Source organism: Lygodium microphyllum, chromosome 22, assembly GCF_053477565.2.
Source record: "Lygodium microphyllum isolate KBCC chromosome 22, Lygodium_microphyllum_v1.1.10, whole genome shotgun sequence".
NCBI classification, from domain to species: Eukaryota; Viridiplantae; Streptophyta; class Polypodiopsida; order Schizaeales; family Lygodiaceae; genus Lygodium; species Lygodium microphyllum.
Genome location: NC_141156.1, coordinates 127,038,548 through 127,047,196, shown reverse-complemented (window position 1 = coordinate 127,047,196; position 8,649 = coordinate 127,038,548).

Sequence of the window (8,649 nt, the reverse complement as noted above, 5' to 3'; positions counted from 1 at the left end):
CTTTCGGCTTGTGGCAATAACTCTGCTCTTACTATAGGAGGTACTCAATTGTTGTTTAAGGGATTGGTCTTGAGATATCTCGAAATTGGTGATCAATTCTCTACGATTGTGGGGGTTTTTACCATCATGAATTTGTATTCCCCCCAGGTGCATGTCATGGAGTAGACATCTGACATTAAGGATGGATCAAGTAGAACTAGGTCCAAGCGCTCATATCTCTTAGTGAGTAGGGTGAATGTGGCATCCAAGTGCTTGATGCATGTGATTAGGATGTCTCTTATGTTATCAATTAGGTCTTTAGCCAATGTGAGGATCGATTGTCATTCATAGGATGGCTTAAGACCTGTTGGCGGGTAGGGTTTGACTAAACTAGATAATTTGGCAATTGATGATTGTGGCTTTAGTTGTTCTTGAGAGTGTGGTCGGGCTTCTTATATGATGGGCTTGGTTAGAGTCGCAGGTGTTGCACTACTAGACACTAGTGAGGTCTTAGGGGCCTTAATAGGACTAGGTTGAGGTAGTGTGTGAGTAGTAGGGTGTGGCTTTGGTCAATAGACTTATTTATCTCTATCAGCTTATGCATTTGAGGATCTATGGTTTCACAGTTTGAGTCATTTGTGGCAGTGGTGCCTTTCCTGTCACATGGCTTGGTGTGGTAAGTTTGAGGGAAGCATGGGAGTAGTGTCCTTAGCTATCTTGGCTTTAGGTACCCAAATCTAGGTATTACCCTCGTAGTAGCGTTGCACTCGCAATAAGGACTTGGGGACCCATTGCAGCTTGACCATTCATCTTTGCCTATATCACTTGTTCTTTGCGACCTCTTAGCCCTTGGGTGCAAGTTTCTAGTGTTGTGAGGCCATGTGTGCTTGCTTCTAGGTAGCGGGGCTTGATGTTTAGGCTTCCATTTGAGTTGTGGTGCATGGGACTTAGCTTTGGTTTCTGTGGTTTGCTGGCGTTGAGGTTTGGTGGGTTGTGACAATCATGACCCACCTCCATAGGTGTTATGGTGGGTTATTGCAATGTGCTTGTTTCTTGAATGTGCATCCTAGCAACAATTCCTTACCAGTGGTCTTAGTGTTAGGCATCATATAGAAGATCATAGGTAGGCTTTCAGTCTCGATAGAGATCGTTATTTTGCACTTTCCTAGCAGTGAGTAGGATTGTCCTCCAAATGGATTGAGTTTAGTATTGGTAGGTTGCAGTTGTGGTTGACCAATGAGGGTCCAATGATTGTGCGTAAGGATGTTACAGTTAGCTCCCTCGTCAATGAGTGCATCAAAAACATGTGTCTTTTGGGTAGTAATTGATAAGGGTAGGTAGGTAGGTGCCACCACTTCCTCATCTTTATCTTCAATTTCTATGATGGTGGCCACTCATATCTTGACAGGGTTGGGTTTTCTATGAGAGCTCCTTGCCATTATGTAGATTGGTTCTAGGAGCATGTCACTAGGCTTACCAATTGCCTTAGCAGCTTGCTTGTACTTTTCACTATTCGAGAATGGAAAATCGATTGTGGCTAGCACATGCATCCAATGTCACTCATCCTCAAGACAAGGGATATACTTGGTGAGTGGCCCTTACGATTTTCTAACTTGCGCATCACCCTTCAACATGGTGGAGATGGCATCTAGGTTGATTGATGTGGTCTTTCATATATCCATCTCTACTTTTACTGCCTCCGTTTGATTGCGTAAGAAAATTAGATAGTTACCCTAGTCTTCTATGACTTGTGCATTGTGCATCCAGGGCTGGCCTAACAGGATCTCATAGTCCACTCCCTTCATGACTATAAAGTCAACAGAGAATTGGATTTCTACGATCTTCAGTGGTGGCCAGACTTTTTTTAATACTCCAAATGATTGTACTTTCATTCAATTGGCTAAGGTGACATGGAACCTAGCATTTTCAACATGCGGATTACCCCAGTCCTGGAGTATTGCATGTCGTAGCACACTAACTCCAGTTCCTGTGTCTACAATTCCCTTTCTCATGGTGTCTCCTAGAGCTAGGATCGGTAAGAGTACATACATTTCAATGCCTTCCCAAAAAGAATTAACATGCAAGGACTTGGGGATCGAGTGCAACGTTAGATTGGGTATTTGAGTTATCACGTCATGATCATGTAGATCAGCTGCCCCTTCCTCCATTGGTCCTTCAACCCATTGCTTCTGTTCTTGCCATAGTGTTGGATGCTACCTAAGCAAATATCCTAGGCTTAAAGTCACTAGGGTGGTTACTAGCATGGTGAGGAGGTCATTAGTTTCTTGCCTCTCTCCTAAAATGCATTTTTTGGCCAATGGTCCCAACTGGTTTGCTGGCCCGTAGTGTGTAGGCTTTGTTTAAGTGGCATTGCTTGTGGCATAGCCACATCCCTCAACTTTGGTTGTCATGGAGGCGTACTTATGCTTGAGAGATTATCGATCTCATACTCCAATATGGGCTCAACATCCTTTAGGTACTCCTGGGCTTCTTTCACCCACTCCTTGACATTTTTGATGGCCTCGAGTTGGCATTTTGGGTTGGGGTACTCCCAACCTTTGCATCCCCTTCTTGGCCATCTTTGGAGTTGACATTTTTGCCTCTACGTCTGTCACTTTTTTCTAGTAAGCAACATTGTGGCACTATCAGTTTTTAATGTGACCTTTGCATCAATTTTTTTCTCCTTTGCCTACGTCTTTTCTTTTTGATTGAGGCTGCATCTAAGTTTCTGGGTCCAGCCAGTGATATATCGGCCTACTTTTTCTGTGCGTGAGTCATGACATGCAACGAGATGGGTGTCCTCTCTCTTAAATGTCTCAACTCCAAACATCCCAAATGGTACAGATGGCTCATTTTTTATACTAGATGGTGGCTTTCATCTAGGGAATTTGGAAAACAAGTGAGGGATTCCACACTTTGGGCATCTAAGATCGGCACTTTTCTGATTGGCCTGCTCTCGTTTGGGGCAACGTGTGGAGATGTGTCCTGGGGTGACCGCAATTCCAATTAGAAATCGGTTCTTGGGTCTGCCCCCTTAAGCCTCTACCTCTACCCCTACCTAATGCCATCACCACTGCAAGTCAATAATCCATAAGGATTGCATTGCCCTTTTCATCATACAATACATAGGGGTGCACATAAGGCTCTTCGTTATTCGGCTCCTCCATATAGTGGACTAGAGCGTCACTCGTTGGATGGTTTATGTAGGGTCTAGGTGGTCTAGATATGCCTGTGGGGTTTATCTCCATCCTAGGAATGGCCGGCTTAGTGTCATCAGGTGCCGGGAGAGCTAATGGGGTTTCCGTCTTAAAAACATTTGGTGGCCTATTCCCTAGGTAAGGCTATCCATATGGTTGCAAATATGGGAGTCTCCTTAGTATTCTATAATGCATGACATCGTGACCAAACCTACTGCAATTAGTGCAAGGTTAGGACCTTGGGTCCTGACACTTGATTGGCAGGTGGTTTCCACCACAATACACCCATTAAACGTGAGTCCATGTTGGTCGTCCCATCATTTCTTGTAATTTGGCTAGCTCCGCCTTCATCTCTTCTAGCTCCTAACTTGTGTCCGTGCCCTTTTCTTTATCCTAAGTACTTGGGCTTGATCTTTCACTTGACATTGAAACTCTCTCAGATTTTCTAGCATTAGTCTCCTCTCGGGTCGAGCTCTTGGAGCTTCTCTCTTTGAGCTGATCGTCCACTCTAATCACCTCGTCAAAGACCCTAGTTAGCGCATCTCATTACAAGCTTGAATTGCTTGCCAACCTTGTAGAGTTCTTCATTTCATATCCCATTGATGAAGACTGTGGAGACCACCCTTTCGCTGGGTCACTGACCAGTTGGGATCCTCTTGAAGAGACTCTGCACATGGGTGACGTAGTCTCTTATGTCCTCCTTGTCTTTCTTCTTGACGTTCATCAACCGCACTAGAAGGTTATCGACTCAGAGAATCTCTTAATGAAGAGACTCTTGAGGTTGTTGAAGTCAGTTTGCTCAATAGCATCTAGACTCGTGTACCAGGTCCTACCCTTATCTCCTAAGCATAGACCAAAAGCTTGTGAGGTGCTAAGTAAGATTAGTGAGACCATTGGCCTCGCAGACTTGTTCGAACTGCTCTATGAAGTTGTATGGGTCATTTTTTGGCTGGTACTTGTCTAATTTCTTAGCCATGACATGGATTCTCGATTGGCTCTTAGAGCCCTGGTTAACTCCTAATCCTGAAAGCAACAAGGTTTCCATTGCAGCGGCACTCTACTCTTGTTGACGAGTTGTCTAGTAATCACTTCATAAGAAGCTTGCTCAATGTGAGATCACCTTCTAGCACTCTTTTCCTCTTTGCGCTAGGTCCTATCCTACTTTTGGTTGCTAGGGATCTAGCACTCACTGAATCTTGCACATTTCTATGTTCTGTCACAAAATTCTCATTTGTTGTTCTTGATCGTAGGCCGCTATGTCATGCAAAGATTCCCATGCTAGTCTCCTCTCCTCTTCGAGGTTTGCTATGATATCCTTGTATGTCCTACCGTGATGGTCTGTCTGAGTCTGTAGATCATAATTGGTGACAAGCTACTAGATTTTCATTGGGAAACTACCTAGATCAAGCTCTTTGCCACATCTATGGTTAATGCTTGACTCTGCTATATTCGTGATCTCATGCTCCACCAGGTTGTCGATAAGATTGATCAAGTTGGTTAGATCCACTTCTCCAATGGTGTCGGTCCTTGCTTGGTCCTACATTTGGGGTTCTTGACCAACCAACTATGTTTTAGGATCTTCTCCTATTGGTGGGTTCATTCTGATTGTTAGGTTTGAGTGAGTTTCTTACTATTTACAAACAATCCTCAACTTACACTCACTCAGTGTGTGTGTGTGTGCTCTCTTTCGTGCATCGTGCAAAATCAGACTTTCAGCCTTTCTTAAGTGCACTTCAAGTGTTGGAAAATAATGTGGGTGCGAATATAAAGTGACAATTGCAGCTCTCACACTCTCGTTTATGTACTTGGCCTAATGAGGCTCTAGGCTTGATTTCTGACTGCTTTCTTTGGTCTTTAGGGTTTGTGCTATGTCGTTCATCTTGCTCAGGGTCAAATGGGGTTTGTTGGTTAGCCTATGGCTCCAAGTGTGTCGAATATACTAATATGAGTGTCAGCATTGTGCCTGGCCATCTGGCTACGATTTCTAGGGTTAGATTTGCTTGTAAGGCTTTTGATGAATTATCCTATTGTAGGTTGTATTCTCTGTCATCTTGGACGCCCAAATTTGTCAATTTTGATGTATCAAAATCTAGTTTGATTTACAAAGTCCGATTCTATAGTGTTTAATTCTAGCAATCAGATGTTTGACTTGACAAGTGTCCAATTATAGAATGTCTGATTCTTGAAATCGAATAGGGTATGTCCGATCAGACAGGATGGATTGGTCCAATTTGAGTGTATTTGATTGCCAAAATCAGACAGGGTGCTCCGAGAGTCCAATTTTCAAAATCAGATGAGGTCATAGGTTCGAGTGTCCAATCCTTCAGGATTGGATGTGTGGTAGTGGTTTGATTGTTGGGGTGTCTGAGTCTGGCTTGTCCGAGTGTCCAAGTTTGATTTAACTGAGTCTGATTAAAAGGTTAGGTTGGTTCGAGTGTTGGCCATCTGATTCTTAGAATGGGATGGGTGTAGGGTGTTAGAGCATCCGATTCTGGGAATCGGGCCCCTGCGGACTATATCTAATTCCGACGGGGCACGCAACAACATAAAAAAAATTCACTTTGCAACAATGATTTTGGCCATGCCCACAAGCAAGATTCTTTAGAATCCAAGGGTAGATACACAAAAAGGTTTCTACACACTTGATCCAAGCAAAAAACTCCTATGGCCGTTGATCGATTTGCCAAAAGCTTCGAGTCTCTCACAAGCTCTCTCTCTCTCTCTCTCTCTCTCTCTCCTCTCTCTCTACTGTAGAAACTAAAAATGAGGTCTCCCTTTGCTTCCCAGGGTCTTAAACCCTTGCAGAACCCAGCCTTAATCTTCTTGATTACTCCCCGTGCGATCCTAACACCTCTAAGTACTCCTTTTCTTTTTCCCTGCTTGTGCCCTGTTTGGGCTTGTTTCACAGTAGAAACCCTAAAGTTTTTTCCTTTGATTTCTTGGTTCTATCCTACTCTAAATACAACAAAAATCAAAAGCAAAATATTGAAATGATTTCTCCTAATTGTCAAATAATAAAAAAACCAAAATACTTGTTGCAAATATTAAAAACCCAAAACCTCCTACCTATCTCAAGCTCCGGTTTGGGGATGAAACCTTTACTTCATTGCTCGATTTGAGGTGTGCAAGTGCTCAAGCTTGAATCCGTTTGTCTCGACAATGGAACCAAAATGCAGAGGCAACCTGCTAAGTCCCACTGATCGCTTATTATTCAAGCGTTTCAAGCAAACACCTATGGCTATCTCTCACCTAGCTGACGCACCTTTGATCCTATTGGGGTGTAGTGAGCTTACCTTGATGCCCAAACGAGTTGCCTCCTCCCTCAAGCACATGGGTAGCTCCATGATTCGAGATGCGATCTCAAGCATCCTCAAGCCTCCACCTTCAAGCTCCATCCTCCATAGCCATGTGTGAGACAAGAGAAGAGAAGAGAAGAAGAGAGGAGGTGATGGAGAGCTTCACCTCCAAGATCCCTCACCTCACACACTCACTCCCTCACACTCTCACACTCCCTCTCTCAAGCACACACAAGTAAGCAAGAAGAGAAGAGAAGAAGAGAAGAAGATGAGCCCACTTTGCCACACACCAAAGAACGAGCTCCTCATTCACTTTTTGAGTTTATATACAAAACCCTAAATCTATTTTGGACGGTCATCCCCCCTTACCCCCTTTTTTACATGGCCGCCTCTTTTCCCTTGTCCTCCTATCTTCTTAGCTTCCTTCCTTCCACCCATCTACCTTTACAATTTGCACAAGAGGGAGCTTGGCACTCTTTTACAATAAGTTTTAGGGGCGCCTTGCAATTAAAAATGTGCTTTTGACTTTGACTTAGCTTTTGAGGCTGCCCTTGTGCTTTCAGTTGTTTCCCTTTCTGCTTCTTCCGCTGTGTTTGATTTCCTTCTAGGCCATGTCTTTTGGCTCTTGGCTTGCACTTTTTCACTTTTTCCACTTTTTTTGTATGCTGAGGTTAACAGACAAAGTCAAAACAAGAGTGACTTATGAAACACAAATTGAGTCTTTAGGTAGCAAAGTAAGCATGTAATTTTATGTTTCATCAGGCAGACTTAATTATGGTTGGAAGACTTATGAAATGCGATAACTGAGGTTAGAAGAGCTTTGCAGATTGATATTATCGTGTTCCATAAGGTACTAAATTGTTTCACAAGAAAAAGAATTGATTTGATAATTTTCAACGCCTAAAAATAGCTTATTTAATTATTTTTAAAAGTGTGCAAAAATAATATACAAATAGGAGTTTGTTACCTGAGAAATGTATTGCTTTCTGAGAATGAATGGGTTTCATTAGGAGTAGATGTACTCTTGGCTTGTGATGCACAAATAATATGGTTATGGAAGAGAAAAAAAAATGTATGGAAGAAAAATTTGCACAAACACCAACATAAGTTCATGTATATATTTATCAATGCTCACTATGTGTTTATTCAGAGAGGTACCATGCACATATTCAAAAGAATTGTATTTAAAGTGAAAAAGAAGAGGCTAAAAATCCTCCTATTCACCGAAAAAATGGTGCCATAAATGTGTAATCACGTCCGAAAACATCAATGACACATGGCTCAAGTTGCGAGGCAACAATGGTATACCCATCACATGCATGAAATAAAATGCACATTATAATTGCCACGTGTGAAGTAAATTGCGCATTATAATTGCCACACGTGTGAAGAAAGGTCCTTTTAAAACCAAATTTTGAGCCACAAAAGCGTTTTTTTGAAGACTAAGCTCTTTTCTTCCTCTGAAACACCAACACAAGGCAACTTTATCACAACTCAAAATTCTCTAAGACCTAACACACAGGGTAAGATTTCATCACCCAACATACAAGGTGCTAAAGTTTTAGAAATGTAATTTCCTTTGAAAAATCTTAGCTAGATCAATAGTTATATCATTTCTCAAATTGTTAACGAATTTTTCTTTGAAATTTTCTCATAATCTATCTGAATCTGCCCAAATTTTCTCAAAAAAAAAAGATGTATGAAATGCGAAAAGGCATAGCTATCCCTCATGTAGAGTACCCGATTTTTGTTTCATATGTTGGGGGGAGGGGGATGCACTATTCGATGGAGATTCAAGCTGAAATGATAGGACAACTATCATCAATCGTCGTTAAAATTTTAGTTTTATCATTTGGAATAATAACTCCATTGAAAAATAGTGAAAATAGAATCAACATGGGAATGAGGCTATCTAAATAGTGTTAATTTACCACTAAGTGATTGCAAATGACATCATATCAAATATTTAGAGATTTATGGCCAAATCTTGCACTACTTTACAACACTAATTTAAATAGCCTAATTTGAAGTGGTCCACTTGTTTTTGCACTCCTAGCTAAGATTGGTTTAGGTAACTAACTATATGAGTCAACATGCTTCTATATTCAAGAAACTTGAAAGCAAGTATGAATGGTAACAATTCTTTATAAATAGGAAAATTTACCCCTGCCATGGGG